Here is a 23,496-nt window from a genome sequence, read left to right on the forward strand (position 1 = left end):
TCCTTTACCCCTGCCCAATATTTTAGACTCCTTTCCTTTTCTCTAAAGCTTCTCTCCCGGTCCAGTGACCACTTGCTAGCCGAATGTCTGACCTCCATGCCAGTCTCAATGTCGAGGTGTTTCCCTCCGACCACTCCACGCAGCTGCTTTACTGTCTGTCTGCCCTACAGTTTTTCTAATAAAACTGCCCTCATGCTTCTGTGTGAGTCCATTCTTAAATCCCTTTATTAATGAGACTAAGAATGCTGAAGGGACCCAGGATATAGCAACAGAAACTCTATGAATCGGTTCTGTGTGATTCCAGGCTTTCCTGTAACCTGTGATACTGTGCAGGCAAGGCACAAAAAACTGGGCCTTTCTTCTCTACAGTCTGTCTAAAATAAAATAAATCAAATTTGTTTTCTCAATTTCTGCTCCAATTTGTTTGCTGGGTTTGGTGATTTGTTCTCTCTCTCTCTCTCTCTCTCTCTCTCTCTCTCTCTCTCTCTCTCTGTGTGTGTGTGTGTTGTGTTTTTTTGTTGTTGTTGTTTTGGTTTTTCAATAAGCATAGGAGACCACTAAGAATTTCTATCACTCATAGGTATTTATAGTTTTTGAGAAAATAATCTTTATTTGGTAAAAACTCAGACACTGACTGAAGGAGGAGGAACACCTGAAGCAATGCTCCAGAAATAAATTTTAGATAGAGATCCCCACTCAGAAGGGCCAGTGGCATCCAGTGCCCACCCCTGGAATGGCAGCCCTCCAGCATTTCTGCTTTGAAGTCTCCCCTCCTTCAGATCTGAACCCATACATTTTCTAAAGTGCTCATGTTTATTAACAACTGTTTCTATGGCAGCAGAGCCCTGTTTTTAGGGCTCAGAGGTGGAAGCTATTTATAAGTCAAAGAATGACAGCACATGCCAATAGCAGCTATTATTGATGAAATACTTTTGGGATCTCTCAGATACAAAATATGGTAACAAAACAAAATACAATCATAGGTCCTATTGTTTACCAAAACATCTGGATTCTAAATTTGTTTCCAACCCAGGTCCACTGACTACAACACTTAAGCCATGTAACACTCTTATCTCTTGTGAATGAATACATTTGACCCCTGGAATTCCATATAAGGTGCATTAAGCCATGGAACTAAATGAATCCTCTGTGACAGTACTCCACAGATCAGGGTCCTCACACCATATTCAGAGAGATAGGCTTGATAGCTTACTAAGAGCGCCTTTCTGTATGGTCTTCTGAATAGTAATAGTTAGCCTTGCCCATGCAACTAGCCCCTCCCATCTCTGAATGTATCGACATAAAATTCTACTTTAAAAATATTTATGGAATCAATAAAACAATTTTCACTCCTTGTAGCAACTCACAAAAGCTACTTTCTTTTATGCCAATTGTGCCACCAATAAATATATTAAAATCAGCCATTCCAAGTTTGATAGTTCCCAAGCAAACCTCAATCCATGCTTTTGATATATAAAAAGGTATATAGCATAGATAAATGGCATTCTGAGCATGTGTTCTGGAGCAAGAAGATTAGAGAATAAATCCTAGTTCTATAAACTACTCCACCCCATAATGAGTATGTAACACTGGACAACAAAGCACCATGACCCATTTTCTCATTATACAAGAGGTATACAAGAATATTAATACAGGTTGAGCATCCTTAATCTGAAGTCCAAAATGCTGCAAAAGCTACAAATTTGGGGGGTGTCATGTCAGCTTTCAAATCTTGGGCATCAGATCCTGGAACACTTCAAAGTTTTAGAGTAGAGCTATTCTACTAGTAAATTTTATTCAAATATTCCAAAGTTTGAAAAACTCTAAAATCTGAAAACACTTCTGGACCAAAGCATTCCAGATAAAGGATATCTAACCTCATCTACTTCCAAGAAGTACATAAGCATGAAATGAATTTACACATGTAAAGTGCCTGGAGAATAAGGCCACAATCCAGAAAAAACTGAAGTGTGTATGCTGCATACACATAAACAGCATAAAAATAATGACAATGGTTAACTTTATTCTAAAAATGTGTAACACAAATTCCCCCACTAATAACTCATGGAGAGTCAATGTCCAAGCTGGTTTCTATGTAACTTGTATCCTCTTAAAATACTACCCCATGGCAGCAACAAACTCTTCACTCTTGACTTCCATGACTAAGTCTTGATATATTGAGTTATTCGTGTTTCCTACAAAACACTACTGTTCCATGTGGTGGTTAAGGGCAGAGGAATAGTAGATTTCCCAAAGCCTACTACACCTTCAAGGCTGTGCCTACACCCTGTCTTTCTAGAGGCCTGTCTCTGAAGTCTAGAAACTTAGTGTATAATCCAACACCCACATAGGACATGCCTCTTAACATTGTCCTATGGAGGCTCTTGAAATGAGGGGACAGTCAGTCTCCTAACTTCATGCCCTTTTCGGGCCTGAAGAGTTACTAGTCATCAATTCCTCAGTATACAGAACTGATAATTCTCTCTCTCTCTCTCTCTCTCTCTCTCTCTCTCTCTCTCTCTCTCTCTCTCTACCTCTATCTATCTATCTATCTATCTATCTATCTATCTATCTTGCATTAATTATCTTACTGGAGCTCTTCATCTTTCAATGAGGTTTCTCTCCTATTCAAATGCTATTATACTTCTATTGTATTTTTTCATGGGCTTAAGCATGGCCTCTTTGGATCTCAGACTTTCACCACTTTCAAGCGAATGAGCCATCCCCCACAGTCTTGGACTTTTGAATACTTGCTCCCCAGGTGATGGCAATGTTTGGGAGGTTTAGAAGGTTGCTGTAGCAAGTATGTTACTGGGGTAGGCTGTAAAAGTGTAAAGATTCAAGCCATTTCTAGTTTGTTCTATTTCCTGCTTTCTGTCCAAGATGTGAGCCCTCAGCTTGTTTCTCTATCCACTTTCCTTTGCTCCTCAATCATGGCCTCTAGCCTGTTGGAACTGTTCACTTAAACTCTTCCTTCTGTAGACTGCCTTGCTCACGTGTTTGATCACAGCAATGGAAACGTAAACTAATGCAATTAAATTCTCTGACTTCCCCTTCATCCTCCTGACTTGCCCATTTTTTTGAAGACAAACTTTTGATCTTACATAAATTTCTTGCATCAGTTTTTGTTGTCTGCTTGTTTGTTCTCCTTGGTTTTGGGAATGGGGTCTTTCTATTACAGCCCAGGCTGGAAACAAAGTAATAGTCCCTCTTCTTCAGCCTCTGCCCTGCATCACAGATGTGGCCTAGCACATCTACCTTTTCAATTCCTCTCATACATCACTCAAAGTCTGGGTGTGGGGGCTCCTGCCTGGAACCACAGGTCTCTGGAGGCTGAGGCAGAAGCGTTGCTTTGAGTTCAAGGCCAGTCTGGGCTATATTATGAATTTTCAGTCCAGCCTGGGCTACAGAGTAAGACCTTGTTTTAAAAAAGAAAAGAAATCAGAACATTATCTGGTTCTCCTTTAGTCCACAAAGTGCCTTTTCTAATCTAACCATTTGTCACATTTTCTGACTCAATTAAAAGAAGTAAAAAAGTCTTTTCCTTGCTTCTAAAAGCCATCTGTAGATTACTGCACTCTGGTTCACCTCTCACATCTTATCTCACATTTCAGAGAACTATTCTCAATAATCCTCCTTGAATATACTATTTTTAAATTCTGTCTTACATCCTTCTCTCTACTCTTGAGAGAGACAATTCATTAAGAATCCACAAGTCAATCTCAATGTTAGCATAAAGGTGCTTGGAGAATTACATGACTCATCAGAATTAAAGAGGTTAAGGATAGGCACATGACCAATGGAATAAATAAAACAAAACACAAAACTTTTTGAGCTTAAATCTTAACAGTTTCTCTGAAAAGTCTGTGTAAGGCAAAGGACACTGTCAATAAGACAAAACAGCAGACTAAGGGATGGGAAAAGGTCTTCACCAACCCACCAACTGACAGAGGGCTGATATTCAACATATGTAAAGCACTCGAGAAACTAGACATGAGGGATCAGGATGGTCAAGTTGAGGGTGGGACGAAGTGGGAGGTAATGAAAGAGATATCTTGATAGTGGGTGCCATTACGGGGTTAGGGAGAAACCTGGTGCCAGGGAACCCACAAGGATGACCTCAGCTAAGACTCCTAGCAATAGTGGAGAGGGTGCCTGAACTGGCCTTCCCCTGTAAGCAGTTTGGTGACTCCCCTAATTGTCATCATAGAGCCTTCATCCAGTACCTGATGGAAACAGATGCATAGATCCACAGCCAAGCACTAGGCTGAGCTCTGGGAGTCCCGCTGAGGAGAGGGTGGAGGGATTCTATGAGTGGGGGTGGGGAGCTGTCAAAATCATGACAGGGAAACCTAGGGACAGCTGACCTGAGCTTGTGGGAGCTCACAGACTCCAGAAGGACAGCTAGGGAGCCAGCATGGGATTGACCTAAGTCCTCTGCATCTGGGTGACATAGTCTGGTCTTTTGTGGGGACCTTAGCAGTGGGACCAGGACCTGTCCCTGATGCATGAGCTGGCTCTTTGGAACCTGTTCCCTATGGTGTGATGCCTTGTTCAGCACTGATGCAGCGGGGAGGAGCCTGGTCTTGCCTCAACTTGATATGCAAAGCTTTGTTGATTCCCATGGGAAGCCTTACCCCATCTGAATGGAGATAGAGGAGGGATGGATGAACAGGGCATAGAAGGGAGGCAGGGGGAGAGAATGAAGAGGAAAGGAGGAAGGGGAAACTGCGGTTGACATGTAAAATAAATTTTAAAAAAATGATGAATGACAAAAGTAAAAAATAACCTTGTCTAGAGGAAATAACGCCAAGGAAACCACTCTCAAAAAAAAAATATTAGTGTCCAACAATATAAAGGTCAAGTGTTGTAAGTTTGCATGTTTTTAGAAACATGTTAGCTATTGCTCCAGACAAAGATCACCATCTGCTTGTCAAGCCAGGCCTAACAGCACGGTGTTGTCAGGAAGCTTTGTGACATAAATGGGAAGGTAGCTGGCAGATGATCACAACTTAGAAGACCTTCTAGGAAAAGAATGATACAATTTCCCAAAGCAAATTAGCTCCAATCTTAAAGCCTTCTTAATTTCACAATCTTTCAGTTTTTCTAACGGAAGTGTCCCCTATTTTCCCTGTAGGCCTTGGGGACAGTGCAGCACTGCCTAGTGTGACAGCCCCTCTCCTGTGTGAAGAGTGCTCTGCCCACCCCCTTGCCACAAGCCCTCAGTTTGCCTAAGCATGACAATGTGGACTTTTTTTTGACAGACTCTTCCATCCCAAAATTTTCATTCTATTCACATTAGTTTTACAACACAAAGACTAGATTACAGTACTTTGATGTTTCTGATATGCTGTTTTGCCAGTTAACATAAAACGGAACACAGGCTTTCCAAGTATTGGGATTGAAATGAAAAAGTGGAACATTACATGATTTTGCATGTTACAAAGAGTAGTCTGTTAAATCAAACCGTGACCTAAAATTACAGCTAAAAACTGTCCATGGGCATGCGCTCCTCCCCGAACCACATTAAGATGAAGTCACCTACCTGCCACACCCTTAGATTCCGTCTCCTCTTCTAGACTGCATAGTGGAGAGTGAATGGGCCTTCTCTCTGTGGCTCACCTCCACCTTTTCTGTTAAAATAGGAGGAGTCATGGCCACTGAAAGAAAGATAAAGATGAAGAATTGATTTAGAAATACGAGAATAAAGGAAAGTGTAATATTTACACATTTCATATGAGGTTTTTTGTTTGTTTTGTTTTTCCAGACAGGGTTTCTCTGTGGCTTTGGGGGCTGTCCTGGAACTAGCTCTTGTAGACCAGGCTGGTCTTGAACTCACAGAGATCTGATCCACCTGCCTCTGCCTCCCGAGTGCTGGGATTACAGGCGTGCACCACCACCGCCAGGCTTCATATGAGTTTTTAGTCATCTCAGAGGACTTGAGAATTACGAGCAGAAGCCTGCCTCTCTGTTGGTATACTTAACTTCTCCCTGCCCTACCTTGCATTTCTGATAGGCTATTTTAAAGTCCCAGGAGGGGCTGGAGAGATGCTCAGCAGTTAAGAGCACCTGTTCTTGCAGAGGACCTTGGTTTGGCTCCCAGCACCCATGCAGTGGTTCACAACTGTCCATGACAACAGTTCTGGGGGATCCAATGCTTTCTCACCTCCGTGGGCACTAGGCACACATATGGGTCACATACATTCATGGAGCCCCAACATTCATACACATAAAGAAAATCTAGGAAAAAAAAACCAAGGTCCCCCAGAAAACTATTTGTTATTGTTATTTCTAAATACAGAGTAAAAGAAAAGTCAAATTTTATTTAAAAATTACCAGATAGGAGGAATCTTTTTGAAATATACAGGCAGGGACTTTGGGGGAAGGGGAAGGAATTAATATCTGTCTAGCTTTGTGAGTGTGATAGGTGCTTATGTGTGCGGGGGAGGGGTGCGTGTACCCAGGTGTATAGGAGCCAGAGGTTGGTGTCAATGTCTTCATCAATCACTCTCTACCTGTACTCTTTGAGAAAGGGTCTCTGCATCTGAAGCCCAATTGGCCTAGGCTGGCTGGCTAGTCAGTCTGCTTTTTTCCACTCATCCCAGCAAACCTGGGGTTACAGTCACATGCTGCTATTGACAGCTTTTTTTAAATGTGGGTTCTGGGGATTCAAGTCCCTAAATTTAAACAGCAGGCTTTTAACCAATCAAGCCATCTCCCCAGCACCCCCCCAAAAGATGTATTTATTCTTATTATGCAACTATTCTTTGTATTGTCTGCCATAAGGGAAAATTTCCACATACACTTTATATGGATTGTCATTTCAATAGGGTGGTAGTTTTCATCAGAAAGAAGAAAGATAATGGTACATAAATGATGCGCCCTCTATTTGCAAAGGTCATTTTCCCATAAAGCATTTATTTTATATGGTACTGAAACGGAAGACCAAGACAGTGGTTCAGAACACTCAAATTATATAAAAATGTCATGTACAAATGTTGGAATGCAAAGCAAACAGTTAGGGATCTTCCCATAGTCATACAAACAACATGATTGATTTAATAACAGTATGCTTATCAAAAATTTATCTACTTTCAAGTTTGAACATGTTAGCACTTTATTTTTCTGGCTCACTTTTTTGCCTGTTAAGTTAAAAACATCCTATTTCCTTTCTTTAGACAAAATAATCATGATAATAATAATAATAATAACCCCTAGAGCTAGAAAGTGCTAGAGGATGCCTGGAGTTAGATAAATCCTTTTTAAATCAAACCCCATTGTTGTAGTGAATGAAGATGGCAGAGTGGGTTAATGAATGGAACCCTGGGATCCAGAAAGCTTTTGCAGCTACATTGCGACACTCACATTTACTTGCACATAGCTCTGTGTACACTGGAGGCAGCTAGGCCTGGGGCTGAACTGCAGGACTCTGATTCAGGTGGCCTAGGTCTGAATCCTGGCTCCTTACAAACTGTAAGATCATGAACAAGTTGCCTACTTGTCCTGGTTAGGGTTTCTGCTGCTATGATGAATACCATGACCAAAGCAGCTTGTGGAAGAAAAGGTTTGTTTAATTCTCAGCTTAAACTTCCAGGTAATTGTCTGTCACTAAGGGAGGTCGGGACAGGAACTCAAGGTAGGAACCTAGAGGTAGAAGCTGATGCAGAAACCAAAGAGGAGTGTTGCTTACTGGCTTACTCCTCATGGCTTGTTCAGCCTGCTTTCTTATAGACCCTAGGACCACCAGTTCAGGGATGGAATCACAATGAGCTGGGCCCTTGCCCACCAATCACTAATTTTAAAAAATGCCTTACAGCCAGATTTCATGAAGGCATTTTCTTAATTGAGCTTCCCCTCTTTCAAATAACTCTAGCTTGTTTCAAGTTGACGTAAAAAAGCCTGCACAGAAGTCTATCAATTAAAAGCAATGAGCTGTCTTTGCTACATTTTAACATAACTCAATTACAGTATACTAGAATTAAGCACTGGATCATTTGTATTTTCAAATATGTATTTGTTGATATTCCACTTTGACATAGACGCTGTATAGCCAATGAGACAGTTGGCCCATGAAGCACATGCCAACTTCCAAATAGAAACACATAAGAAAGCTCACTTGAAAACTGAGTATCATCCATTTGGTGATCCCCTGGAACCAGATGCTCAGAGTATTTGATATCCAGAAGGATTTCTATAGATACCCCACTACCATATAGAAAAGTATTTTCAGAAATGATCACAAAATGAAATGTTAGTCACCAGGAAATAAAGATGGGGTTAGGATATGAAGGTTTGGTCCTGCCTCAACATGGTATGCCAGACTTTGGACTCCCTAAAGATGGCCTTACCCCCTCAGAGGAGTGGATGGGAGTGGGAAGGAAAGAGTAAGCAGGGGATGGGCAGGAGAAGGGGAAGGAGGGGAAATAAAAACAAAAATGAAACAAACAAAAAGGATATGAACTTCAACACTTGGCTTGCCTTGAACTTCCATGAATTTACTTGAGTGTACCCGGAAGCTGAAGTCATGTTCAACTGAAGGCCAACTGTGGCACAGGGGTTTTCTAAATTAATACTCTCGTAGAGTAGAAAGTATATTGTAGACAGAAGTTTCTATAGTATGTCACAGAGTAAATGGTTAAAATATGATCATTTGGAGGGGTGCTGTTAATTAAGTCTAAGGCCTCCTTCCAGTATGAAATGCTATCTCTCTGTGTGTGTGTGTGTGTGTGTGTGCGTGCTGTGTGCACACGTTTACTAGTAACTGAACCCTTTTCTTTTAGTATTATTTGCTATAGTATATAGCAAAATGTGCAGGCCAGCCTCAAACTGTCAGTGTAGTTAGGGTTGGCCTCAAAGTTCTCATCCTGCTTTGGTCTCCTAAGGAGCTGAGGTTACAGGTGAATACCATCACACTAAGAAAACTCTTTTAGAGTTGCTTATTGAAGCCGAGTAAATGCATGCTATTGTACTTTCTGTTGCATCCAATAAGACCATCTTCAAATGAATGCTAATTATGTCAAATATATTTACTCATTAAAGCTATGTTAGCAAGAGTTTTTCCAAAAATTGCTGTTAGTAGTTACTATGAAAAAATACTTAAGCCTCAGATAAATATCATGCAAAATAATTCCACTTTCTCAGCTTTCACTAACACAGCTTGGCTATTTCCTCTGTACATTTCCACATTAACAAAGCTATGCTGTAAGTTTACAACATGAAAGTATTCACAAAATATGCACATGTAGATAAACAACAAGTTAAGGATTTGGTGTAGAACTCCAATTTTTTTTTTTTTTTACTAAGCATGAGGCATTGGATTTGTGTTTTGTTTTTGTTTTTCAATTAGCTACTTGAAATTTTATCCTGGAATCAGTTTATTTTCAGACATTCACAGGACCAACATCATCTTCAATTTGCCCTCCCATAATCTTGCAGTCATTGTCTGAACACACATGCAATTCTGTTTGTGTAATCCTTTTGCTCTTGACAATGCTGTCTTTTCTTTCTGGTTTTGGCTTTTTGAAACAGGGTCTTGATTACATAGTTCAGGATAGCCTTGAGCTCACTATCTGGCACAGGCTAATTTTAAAATCATGATCATTCTGCCTCAGCTTCTCCAGCACTGGGAGTACTGGCATGCCCCACCACAGAGGGACAAAAAGGCAATCTTTCCACTAAAATATGCGGCCTACCTTTAAAGGCCACATCTTGACATAGATATCATGCCAATGACACCACTACCTTAGAAACTGTTACCTGGTAAGAAAGTAACCCACAAATCTCAAGCAGTTTCTTCCATCCTGCATTTTATCTTCTTGTTGCTCTGTAGCTCCTTTAAATGCCAATAGGAAAGGCCTCTCTCCTGTTAGTCACCTGCCATATCCTGAAGCAACACCTGTGCTATTCATAGCTGGTGGAGTCCCCAACAGCTTCCATCAATAAGGATCACCTGAGACAGTTCAAGCAACATTCTCCCCAGTCTTCTGGCAATTAGGTTTCAGTGTGTTTGAGAGGCTCGGAATCTGACTTTAAACACGTGCTCTTTACTGATTTCTACAGACCAGGATTGCTAAATACCAATTCTGAGAATCCTGAGGTAGATTTCAGTTCTAGACCAATGGTAGTCCTTCCCTGGACCTCAGGGCTTAGTGGTCACGAAGAGAAGAGCAGACAAAACTAGAGAAAGCAAAAAGGCATCTCGTCATTATGTGACCCTCCCCCCGCCCTCTGCTACGGTTTCTACACCCTAAAGCAGCAGTTCTCAACCTGTGGGTCGTAACCCTTTAGAGTGGATCAACCCTTTCATAAGGGTCGCCTAAGACCGCTGGAAAACACAGATATTTACATTACAATCCACAACAGAAGCAAAATTATGAAGTAGCAACGAAAATAACTTTTATGGTTGGGGTCACCAAACATGAAGAACTGTATTAAAGGGTCGCAGCGTTAGGAAGGTTGAGAACCACTGAGCCTAGAGAATATCTAAGATTTTTAACCTGGACGTGTGCTGTGGAAATGACCACCACTAGGGGGAAACATAGAGCTGACAAGTTGCAAATGTTTGGGGAATTTTTAATTTTCCTTTTCCGTGGGGTTGAGGAGAGAGAAAGAGAGACCAGAGGAAGGAGATAAGTGAAGATACCTGTGACTGGGCTATTAGTTCAGTGGCAGAGCACCTGTGTAGCACAAATGAAGTCATGGGTTCAGTCCCCAGTGCTGCAAAAACAAGCAAGCCAGAATTCAATGGCAAAGATGTGTATATTTCATACACATGTCTCTCTCCGGGAGTTTTTTTAGACAACCATGGTAGAAAAAGAAAATGTTACCTTAAAGTAGCATAGACTTACACTAAGAAAGAAAGAAAAACAAAAACAAAAAAAAATGGTACGCACAAAGTTTCTAATAAATAGTCTTTTTTCCCCCTCTGTGTAAATGCTTGTCCTACTCTTAATATTTAATTAGCTTTTATTTGACTTACAGTTTACAATCCATCATTCAGAGAAGTCAGAGACAGGACCTGAAGCAAAGGCCACCCAGGAACACTGCTTACTGGCTTGCTCAGTCTTTCTTACAGCACCCAGAATAACCTGCGCAAGGCTGGCACCACCCACAGTGGGCTGGGCCCTCGTCCATCAATCATTAATCAAGAGAATGCCCTACAGCCATGTCTACAGACCAGTCTAAGGGAACTGGAATGTGTTCAAGAGGGAGGGAGGGGGGGATAAGGGGAGAGGGGGCAGAGAGAGGAGAGAGGGAGGAAGAAGAAAAAGGGAGAGAGGGCAGAGGAGAGAGAGGATTTTTTTTTTAAACAAATAGTTGGCAAATATTTTCTTTCATAGTGTAGGCTGTCTTGGCTTGATTTGGGGGGCATGGGGAGATGACTTCAGAAACTTGTAATTTCATGCAGTCCCGTTTAGTAATTCCAGGGATTTTCTTGCACTTATTATTGGAGTCTACTCATAGATCTATACCTGTGCTTATATCTTAATGTTTTGCCAGATGTCTAACCAGCGCATTGTCATGAATGCTGTTCAGTACCTTTAAGGAAATACTAAGTGTAGTTCTACTAAGTGGGGGTGGGAGGGTTACATGGTGAGAGAGCATCAATTCTCCTTTCTGGTCTACCTATGCCTAGAATTAGCAGGGGAAATCTTGCCAAACCAGGTAACTTCTGCAGCTATGGCCTCCAAGGACTTCCCCCCCACCCGGGGGTCGTGGGGGAGAAACTAGAGATGGTTAAGAAATGTTGGGAGGTAAGGGAGGATCAAACAAAGAATGTACACTTTTTCCTCCAGTTGGTCAAAATTAGATGTGCTTTCCCTATCTAGACATTCCTGTATCTATTGAAAGATTGATCCGTGCCCTTGAGGCAGTTCTATAGCCTAGCTTTTAAAGTCTTCCATTCTAATCTACATCGTTTTGCTAGAAAGGCTGAAGGGAAAGAGAAGGCAAAAAAGTTTCTGGGCATTCCTGACAGCCGCGTAAACCTAACCAAACAGTGATTACTCTGGAGCCAGGGAGGAGAACCCCAAATTCACTCAGAAACTTTGTGTCCTAGAGAAAGAATTTCTAATCTTAGAATTACCTTAACATAAAAAGGCCAGAACCTCAAAGGAGAGCACACACACACACACACACACACACACACACACACACACACACACACACACACACACACACACACACACACACAGAGAGAGAGATAGAGAGATAGAGAGAGAGAGAGAAAAAGAGAGAGAGAGAGAGGAATGAATTGGAGACTACAAACTGCGTTTAAAAACTATTCACAGCAGCATATTTTCACGCAAGGATTTAGACAAAACAAAACACCCGTGACTTGGTCTACTCTGGGTATCCTCATTCGGGACAGGTGCTTCAAGGGCAGAACTCTTCTATGATACACGACCAACACGCAGACTGATATGTCGCATGAAGATGGGATGGGGACACTGAGAGGCGGGCAATGCCTTCAAAGGCTTCTTGGGGGCAATGCACATGCCAGGGGCGTCAGGCAGAAACCTCGGAGGACCCTGCGCGCCGCCGCTCGCTGCACATCCTGTGAAAACGCATCCAGGAAGGTGCAGTGAGACCGGCCAAGCTCGGCCTCGGGTTCTCACTGACGACCCGGTCACCGGCTCCGCGATGCCCGAGCGGGGATGACTGCCCACACGCGGTCCCTGCGGCTCGCCCTTTCCTAGACAGCCGCGCTGCCCCTCCACAGCCTCCGGAGCGCGCGCGGGCGCGGACACGGGTGCGGGTGCGGGCAGCAAGAGCGCAGGCGCGGGCCCGGGAGAGCCGCCGGCGCGAAGGCGCGCGCGCGCGTGCCCGAACGGGGTGGGCGGAGGGGCGGAGGGAGCGGCGGGGCCGCGAGGGGGCGGGGGGGGGGCCGCTGAGAGGGGAGCCCCGGGAGCGGGAGCGCGGGCCCAGCGCCGCAGAGCAGAGCGAATCCTGAGCCCCGGCAGCAGGTACGTGTTCTTGCAGCCGGCGGCCGCCGGGGCTTCCCCTGCCGTGGCCCCGGCAGGCGGGTGAGGGATGCAAGGGTAGGGGCGGGTCACGGTTTGCAGGGTGAGTGCCCTGGAGGAATGGGGATCCTGCAGCTGACCTTCATGCCCCGGGCTGAGGAGCTGGGCGATCATCTGCGGGACAGCCCTGGTCTTCAGCTCTAGCCTGGGGGATCGGCTTGTCACATGCTTCTTATTTATATTTGCAAACTGCCCTGGTTCGGATCCAGCTGCAAATGCCTTACCTCCGGTTCTTTGCCTCCGTGTGTGCCATCTTGCATTTATTAATAAAACATGAAAACTGGGGTGCGGGAGGTTTGTTCCTGACGGGAATCCCATTGCAGTATAGCAAGGGATGCCTATTTTCGGTTTTCAGACGTGGTGTAGAGGTGGAAATCCCACACCCTGAGGATTTGTGGCTTGGATGATCGTGACCACTTCCTAGTGGGCTTCCCCAGTTTGTCTCTAGACACCCCAGCAGCAGGATGGATGGATGGTCTGGAAAGGATAGAGGGTTTCATTGTCAGCCTGGCATCCAGTTCAGAGGACAGGTGCAGGCTATGGCAGTTCCCTGCTTGCTAACTTGCCAGGGAGGCTTAAACCCAGAAATTCTTTTTCCTTAGAATTGTTGAGAGGAGGCCTTGAACTGAATCTCTGAGACTTTCGTACTCAACTCATCGCGGTTTTGCATTCAAGGATGATTAAAACTAGCCACCTGTTGGAAGTCAGACCCCATACTCCATTCCATTCTATAGTCACCAATACTGAGATAATAAGCCCATATAGATTCACTCTATCCTCTTTAAATGTGTTGCCTGTCATTTGTTTCTTTTAAAATAAAATCCACCTCTGATTTGTTACTGTATGTGTTACAGACTGAAATCCTATGATTTATTTATATCCCATATGCATACACCACCATATCCTAAGCACTGAGTACTTTTGGGCGTGTGTTACCTATTTCCCAGGCTTTTTACTTAGCTTTGAAGAAGAGTAGGGAAAGTGAAATGTATGTTACTGCTTCCCTACACACACACACACACACACACACACACCACCTTGGAAATAACATAATGAAAAGAACAGAAAGTGCTGGAAGCCCAAAATGAGATTGACTACGGCAGGATGTGGGCTAGATATAGTGCCACATTAAATAATGAGATATAGTCATATGGACCCAGTACTGAGCTAAAACTTATTTGAAACGGATTTCCTTGACTCCTCCCTACAAGGCTGCCGTTTCAGTGTTGGAGCTGAAGAAGCCGAACTTTAAAAGGTTAACTGACTTGCCCAAGGTCACACAGTTAGGAGCAGGGTAAAATGCAATTCATCTGCAGTACATCCTATTGCTGGGGATTTTCATTAAGATCAGGTTAATGTGTGAGCATATAGGCCCTGATGTGATTTTCTACTTCACAGAGACCATGCCAATTTTGTGGCTCTTCAAAACAAGAAAGCTTTGTGCCAGAGTGTGGCTGTGTGGAATTTCTTTTGTGGTGACACTGAGCCTCCTATTATAAAACTACCCCACATAATCAATTCCAATAAAATTTTTGTTGCACTACCAGCTTAAACTGGAAACTGGTACCTACAAATGAAGTACCTATAAATCGTGTATCATGCTTGGGTATTTTTCACACTCCCTCCCACCCCACCCTGTCTTGAACATCTTTTTTTTTTTTTTTTTCTGTCATCGACAGTCATCACAGTGACCTTACCACACTTACTTGTGGGTGTTGTAATGGAATGAGGGAATCCATATCAGACATGTGCCATAATCTAGTTTCTACAAATGTGGCAGTTATTCACTCAGGGCTCTGGAAATTTGTACATTTGGTTATGGATATATATTTAATCTCCTTTTTCATAAGTGCATTCTTACAGTTAGGGTGTTGGGTTTTGTTGTATATACATAACAGTTTTCATGGACTTATAAGCTGCTGTATTTTCAATAATGGAAAATTCACCTAATGGAGCTGCTAGATTTTATATTCAGTTAGTATAATTGAGCTAATGCTAACAAAACTATAGTTGAATGTAAAGAATTAATTGAAAAGTCTGTCCTATGGAAAATACAGCTCTTAATGATGCCGTGGTTTAATAGATAGCACTACGCAAGGCAAGATTGTGTGTTGTAAGTTCTGTGGGCTCTGTGTCCTTCCTTGGGCAACGAGTGTGGTTTGAGCAGAATATTACCTTCTTCATCATACTGAGTCCTGTCGATAGTAGACAATCTGTATAGAAGACTGGCCTCTCAGAAAACACTCAGTTTTGGAACAGTTCAATTTCCAGGGCTTAGGGAAATGCTGAGGTGGAATTTTTCTTCCCTGGAGATTGCCAGCCAATGGTCAGATAAATCCAAGATGAATCCTGACAGCACCAGGGAGAAACAGAAAGTAAGGAGAGGCCTTGCTTGGTTTCTGGGGAAGGGAAGGGTTTTCCCTTGGAAAGTATCAAGGATCCCTTCCAGGTAGGAGTCTCACAATTGCTGAACGAGAGGTAGACTAGTCTACTGCCTTCATTCGAGCAGAATTTCATAGAATATGCAGATGAGCATCCTTCTTGGTGCAAAAGTCAACTTGGGAAATGTAAAGTAAAAAATATTTCTGAACTATGTATTTAAAAAAAAAAAAAAACACTTTTTAACTGGGAAAAGCCATACAGGCAATTATGGAGGCTTGGGCATTACTTTTTAATTCCTCTGACCAAAAGTATACATTTCAGAGGGGAGAGGAAAGGACTAATGTTCAAGCTATGTGTTTTGCTGTAACTAGGTAACTAGTTATAACACATTTTAATGCATTGTGAGTATGACACTGAGAGCTGTCTTGTGTTAGCTGACCTTACAAGTTGTTTAGTTATGGGATAGGTTTTACTTATAATATACCTTAATTTAGTGGGGGGGTTGTTTGTTTGCTTGCTTTTGGGTTCTTCAAGACAGGGTTTTTCTGTGTAGCCTTGGCTGTCCTGGAACTAACTCTGTAGACCAGGCTGGCCTTGATCTCATAAAGACCACCTTGCCTCTGCCTCCCCAGTGCTGAGATTAAAGGCATGAGTCACCACTTGGCTTTAATTTAGTGCTTTTTAAATGAAAAGAAAATTTAGTGCCAACACTCATAAATCAGAAGTTCACAGATAGTTTATTTGGAATTAATTAAATTTCACTGGTTTCTGTTGCTTTCAATTGAAGCTGTAGCAAGGTGTATCCATCTTCTTTCAAATGGAACCAGCCAAGGATCATAGATCTTGTCCCAACTCATTTGGGACCTTCTGTGATCCAAATCTCATCTGAGGACCCTAGGACTCCCTAGGAATGTTCCTAAAGTGTGTCATAACAGCCTTTGGTGGGGTGGGATACAGAGCAAAGCCAGAAAGCTAATTCCCTGCATTAGTCAACATTGGCCTATGCTATGATTTTCTTGCTCTTTTGCGAATGTAATAAATGTTCACTGTAAAACATTCAGTCATTAAAAAAAGAAATAGAGCTGGCCTGTGGTGGCAAACACCTTTAATCCAGTACTCGGGAGGCAGAGATAGGTGGATGGATCTCTGTGAGTTCAAGGCCAGCCTGGTCTACAAAGTGTGTTCCAGGACAGGCTCCAAAGCTTCAACCTCTCTCAGAAAATAAATAAATAAATAAACAAATAAACAAATAAATAAATAAATGTTGAAAGTCAGGAGTCAAAGTTTTTGGTAGTCTTAACTCTTCCCAGCATTCACTGGGAGGTTTGGTGTGGATTGCTCCAGATCTTTCAATTCAGAAACTAAAATGTTATTCTCTTACTACTGTGATGTTCACAGACAAATAATGTTTTCCCTGTTTGTTTTCTTGCAACTGTTAACACCTCTTTGATGTCTGAGAGGCCCTTGAATGATCGCCTTCTAAACACTTTTATTCAGCCACAATGGGAGCTGGGTGGGAAGAGCCATGCAACTAGGGAAAGGTTGAGGGAACTGATGGGTGCTGGGTGGGAACCTGGCATGTTCGGTGTCCTGATAGGGAGTTTCGTATTCCATGTCTTTTTGCAGTTACCCTTTGTGATCAGGTGTGCAGATGTGGACGTGGGAGCCCCCAAATAAATGACAGAGGGACAGACCTGATGTGCAGGCTAAGCCAGTGTGGCTCTCTGTGGTGGATGCAGGGTGAAGTGGCCTCTACCTTAGCTCTCACCTTCCACCCCACTCTGCTCCACCTGTACTGGCCTCCCTGTTGTTTCTCTACCTCCTTGGCTATGGCAGGTTTTTTTTTCCCCTGGAATTCTCTTCCTGTGGGTCTGTGGGTACTGGCAGGATTCACTCTTGCTTCCTTGAGGCTTTGCTTAAAGTCTAACTGCGCCTTCAAAACAAGTCCACCCACCCCAGTGAGGCATTCCTAGCCTTCCTTCCTGCCTAGTTTGAATTCATAACACCTCCTAGCACACAGCATTTAGTCTTTTGGGGTTTATTGTCTATCTCCTCCATGAAAAAAATGCTTCAGAAGACAAAGCTTTCAGCTCTGTTTATACTCTCTTACCCCTGGTGCTATGGAAGTATGTGGGGGGGGGGGTGATGCTAACAAGTCACGGTGGCATCTTTGAATCCTTCCAGCTTCCCACATTTTTTGTTGGTTAGTGGTGGCTCTTGCTGTCCCCTGACTTTATATCTTCATTAGAGGAACATCAAGGAAAGTGCAAAAGAATTAGAAAAAAATCTGTCTTACTTTTGCTCCAGTGTTGTGAAAGAAGAGAGCCCTGGGGAGAATCAGGCACTACAGAGATAGAAAGTCCCTGGGTGCCATTCTGAGACTATGACAGGACAGCAAAGCATATGGAGAGGCCCATGCAATGGGGTCCTGCAACTCTTCCCCTTCTACTTGGGCTGCACAATGCGTTTGGCAACTCCCAACGAAGGAGACTCTAGAATTCTTTGCCAACCACCAAGTTTTTTAGCCTGTGTCGCTAAAAAGAAAAAAAAAAATCTATGCTCACTCACAACAGTTTTTCACCGAGGCAGACTGATCAGGAGCTCCTGTAGTAGCCTGCTACATTGTTGGCATCTCCCCTGCCTAAGTCAGGGTTCGAGTCCACTCCCAGGCACATGTCTGTGTCTGGGAAGTGTGGTCAGCAAGCTTGAACCAGAAGCATCACACTCAGAGCTCCCTTTGGCCCACCAGTCCTGAGCTCTCGTCTTAATGTCATTTGTGCATGCGCAGTTTGCAGAAGTATCACTTGGGACACAGCAAATTCATGGGCACTTTGGGGATTGATTCAAACCTAGAATTCTGTAGAAGGAACTATACTAGGATGCTGAAGAGAGCCGATAGTCTCCAAAAGAGGCCTCGATAAAAGAACAACTCCTCCTCCTGCCCCCTCCTCCTCTAATACCACCACCTCTTCCTTCTCCTGAGCTCTAGTGGCTGCCCTCAAGGCTCTGAACAATTTGTCATAAGCAGAATTCTCTTTCAAAAGCTAGTCTCCCTAAAACTGTGTTTGACTTGTAATAGAAGCTGTCCAGCACCTAGCATGAAAACTGCAGTTCTAATCACCCATTAAAACAAAGAGTCTGTCTGAGAACGACTGTTTTTGCAGCTCAGGTTTTTGAAAGTTCAGACTAGAATCAGACAGATGTTCTCAGGGTGGATCATGCTGCGTGTGACGGCTTTCGGATGCTTTCCCTCCTCAAAACAACTCCAAACCGAGCTGTGTGGAGCTGATGTGATGTCTTTCTCTGTGATAGTTTCCCTACAAATGGTTAAACTTTGCATTTCACCTGCATGCAAAGCAGCTAATTGTCTCTTACTGTAATTACAAGAATGTGTTATTTTTGCAAGAATAGGATGCAATACGTTGCAAACCCTCCAATAAGGTCGAGGTTGCTCTGCCTCCGATCACTCCTTTAAACCTGTCTCCTGCCTCGCTGCCAGTTCCTCCCCACGGCTGGATTTGCTGATATCCTTCTTGCCCCACAGGAGACTCCTGTCCTCACCCCACTCCCAAAAACACAGCTCTGGTAAAGGTCACAAATCTGATAGCTGTTTCTCAGATTTCCTTCCTGATGGTTCAGCAACACCTGACCCTGCTGATGTCTTCCTGGAAACACTGTTCTACCTCCTCTCCTCAGCACTCAGAGGCTTCCTGCTCGGTCCTGGTGTGGTTAGGAGTCTGTATGTCCTGGGCTGGTGTGGTTAGAGAGTCTGTATGTCCTGGGCTGGTATGGTTAGAGAGTCTGTATGTCCTGGGCTGGTGTGGTTAGAGAGTCTGTATGTCCTGGGCTGGTGTGGTTAGAGAGTCTGTATGTCCTGGGCTGGTGTGGTTAGGAGTCTGTATGTCCTGGGCTGGTGTGGTTAGAGAGTCTGTATGTCCTGGGCTGGTGTGGTTAGAGAGTCTGTATGTCCTGGGCTGGTGTGGTTAGAGAGTCTGTATGTCCTGGGCTGGTGTGGTTAGAGAGTCTGTATGTCCTGGGCTGGAGTGGTTAGGAGTCTGTATGTCCTGGGCTGGTGTGGTTAGAGAGTCTGTATGTCCTGGGCTGGTGTGGTTAGAGAGTCTGTATGTCCTGGGCTGGTGTGGTTAGGAGTCTGTATGTCCTGGGCTGGTGTGGTTAGGGAGTATGAGCTCTGTTGGGGATTTGCATCCTGGTTCTTGAACTTGAATAGTTAACTGTCTCAGCTCCCTGTGGAAGAGCTATGTCATGGCTTCAGGAAACAAAGATGAAAATAATGTGCCAAGAGAGCAGCAGTCACTAAATGTCATCCCTGTTTAGATACCCCTTGTACCTTTGGAATAAAATCCCAAATTTCCTCCCTGACATCAGGACCCCTAAAACTAGTCCCTGTTCAGTTCCCCTCAGGCCTTTCTCCTTTCCAGTACATTCCTCACTGGGCCACTTTCACCTTGGCCAGGGGCTAAAGAGGTTGAGGACTCTGCTCTGTCTGCCTGACTGCCTGCTGGGAGGCACAGAGTACAGCCTGCTTGTGACATCAGCCGACCTCCCTTGGGCGTGAAGACTATCTCACTGGCAGATCACGAATTACTCAAAAACATCAGCTGCGATGTATACCTTTCAAAAATAGCTCTCTCAGCATCCAGCCCAATATTTTACATGCATTAGGAATTTAACTCCTATCTTTTATCTGCTAAAACATGTAGTTTTATATGGATGTGCCTTCCAAAATCCTTCTTCTAAATTGAAGCCCATATTGATGGCTCTGGGGTGCATACAGGCTTTGTAGGAGAAAACTTGAGTCAACAGCCCCAGATGAGGAGGGATGTACAAAAATAGCTAAAAATAATGGAAGTATAGGGGATGATTTAATACTTTAAAAAGTAGCGTTATTGCCAACCTATGAAGCTACTTTTAAAGTAACCAGAGCTCTGGTTTTGAATTGTTTTGTGTAGAGATGTGTATATGTTGTTTTCTGTCCAATCCTCTCCATAACCAGCATGAAATGAGTGCTGAGGATACAAGAAACATATCCACACTCCTCAGACTCATTGCAGACCTCCTCTGGGCCAGCTAAAGAGGACATTAAAGTTAATAGAAACCCGAAGATGGGGCATCTGCTTTAAATAAACCAACAAAAAAACGTGGTAAAGTACCTGCTGCACAAACATGAAGACTGTGTTTAGATCCCCAACACCTATCAAAGCAAAGCAAAACAAAACAAACAAACAAAAACAAAACAAAACAAAACAAAAAAACAAAAAACCATAGTCACAGTCATCTACAATCCTCATGCAGTGAGTGAAGCTGGCCAGCCTCCCAACCTTTTGAGCTTGCTGGTCAGCTGAATCAGTGAATACTAGCCAATCAGTGAATACTAGTTAAAGTTGAGTGATCCTGCCTCAAAACATAAGGTGAAGTCATCTGTCAACCTTTAGCCTTGGCATGTACATGTATATGTCACACGTGGGTGTGTGTGTGTGTACTCTCTCTCTCTCTCTCTCTCTCTCTCTCTCTCTCTCTCTCTCGCTCTCTCGCTCTCTCTCTCCCACCCTGTTACTGGCATGCTCAGTAGTCATGAAAGGATGGTGTGTGCTTTTCATCACTATCTGCTCTATCTCTGAGGTCATGAAAAATTTCTTTTCAGCTATTGATATAATGACTTTTTTCTCCAATGGAGTGTCACTAGGTGTATCAATCACACTCCAGGGCAGGCCCCATTCCCAGGAACAGCCAACACAAAACAAAGGCAATGATATTTTTTGGGCTTTTGTTTTGTTCCAGCCCCCCCTTTCTTGTCCTCTTAGTCTTTTGTCTGTGTGTTTTGATTTTGTTTTTGTTGGTCTTTTTAGCTTTTTTTTGTTTCTCATGTTTTGGCCCTTTTTTGAGAGAGAAAAAAGTTGGATGGGTAGAGAGGTGGATAGGATCTGTGAAATTGGGGGAAGAGAAGAAACATGACTTAATATATTGCATGAAAAATTTAATTGAAAAACACACACAATAAGAAAGAAAGGAAGGAAGGAAGAAAAGGAGAAAGGAAGGAAGGAAGAAAGAAAGAAAGAAAGAAAGAAAAACCCTAAATAACTTTCCTTCTCTAACCCTGGAGGCCACCAAGGGCCAGGCTCTTTGCATTTTGAGGCTTTACAGTGAGCTTCTGCTCCCCAGAACCATCAGGGCCAGGTAACCATACACGGTGGAATCCGACCATCAGTGTTTACCTAAGGTGTTTAGCACCATCCCTGGTCCCTTCCACTTGATAGCAGTAATGATGTCAACCCTCTCCAAGTATGATTATCAAATTTTTCCCCAAATTATCAAATGTGGGGTATAAAATCTTCCTCAGATGAGAACTGCGGTGTTACTACAGAAAACTCATCTACTGACTGGTTTGTAAACTGTAGAATTTGGGCAGTTTGGGTTAAATGAAGAATGTTACTAATGCGTACAACAAATTTGGCTTTAGAATTTGAAATATAATTGGTGTTTCTAAGCAGTGCCTCAATTATTTCATAAATAATGAGATGTAAATAAAATAACTACAAAATTCAGATAATCGTAACTTAACTCCCAAAGGTCTTAGGTCCAGTTGCAACAGAATATTCTAGGGTATTTTACTTGGGCATTTTAAGTGTACAAAATACTGCTAGGACTGTAATAATAAGTTTATCAAACAAAAATACTATTTCTGCAGAACTCTGAATGGTTTATGATTGGAGGAAATCACTTGACCTGTGGAGTGCCAGCCCTACTCACCAGTTTCCTTCTGACCAAAGAGCTGCTCCAAGACAGCCCTTCATGGGCTTCAGGGGTACAGGATGAGTGACAAGGTACTTTGTGCGCTGGCAAAGGTCACAATTGTTCAGTAATCTTCATGGCTGCTAGGAAATATGGTTGTAGACTTGTGATTTAAAGCTCACCTCCAATTGACAGTCACCACTGTGTTCTTTCTAAGTGCAGCTGTAGACAGTGTAACTGTGACAGTTAAAAATATGCTTTCTGGAAGGCTTTAAGGCTCCATCCTTGGAAGAAACTTGCGTTGGCTGAAGATTACCTTTGGCTTGTCCATTGCCTCTGAGGAAGGGAGAGCACACACTGAAGACTTCCAGTATGCTCCTTACCTAGGAGTCTAGAGATAGCCTGAAGCCATTTTCTTCCAAGATCAGAGAAGACTGGGCAGCTTCAGGGTATTGTGACCATAGACAAAATGTAGCTCAGGATAGCTTCAAACTTATGCTCCTCCTGTCTCCGCCTCTTCAGCATATCCTACTGAGTGATGGAAAGAGCTTGGGGCTGGATCAGTGGCTGAATGTGTAACTTAGAGCAGGTGAGGTCTTGTTAACACCTAAACATCAGCCTTAAATGAAGTGGTTCTTGCACGTGTGAGTAGGCAGAAAGCTATGGAAGCTGTCAAAGTTGTCTTCAAGGCCAGAATAGAGAAGACCAATGGAGACAGTTTGAGGACAAAGACAGGAGAAAACAAAGCCATTTCTAGTTGTCACTCTTACATATTGACTGGTACTAGTTCCTCCCCTCTTCTAACGATGATGAGAGAAGATACGAGAAGGCCTCATGCGAGAAGACCTCATGCTATAGCAGGTCACATTCTTTCTTTCTTTTAACAGACTGAAGGCTATGTCGACCACGCATGAGAAAATTTACCTTTCAAACAGCTCAGGGGATTATTAGCAATACAGAATCATAAAGTTTGTACATTGTTTTTAGTTTTCTTTTAGACTTATTCATTTTGTGCATATGATTGTTTTGCCTGCATCAATGTGTACCTTTAGGGGTCAAAAAAAGGTGTTGGAACTCTAGGAACTGGATTACAATTGGTGTGAGCCACCATGTGAGTGCTACAAACTGAACCCAGGTCCTCTGCAAGAACAAGTGACCTTAACTACTGAACCATCTTTCTAGCCACTATGCATTGTTTTCTTTCTTCCTTCCTTCCTTCCTTCCTTCCTTCCTTCCTTCCTTCCTTCCTTTCTCCCTTTCTTTCTCTTTTTAGATATAATACTACTATGTCTATAGTAGAGTACAAAATAGTGTAAATGGAACTTTATCAAGAAGTCAAAAT

Source organism: Phodopus roborovskii, unplaced genomic scaffold (genome assembly GCF_943737965.1).
Source record: "Phodopus roborovskii unplaced genomic scaffold, PHOROB, whole genome shotgun sequence".
NCBI classification, from domain to species: Eukaryota; Metazoa; Chordata; class Mammalia; order Rodentia; family Cricetidae; genus Phodopus; species Phodopus roborovskii.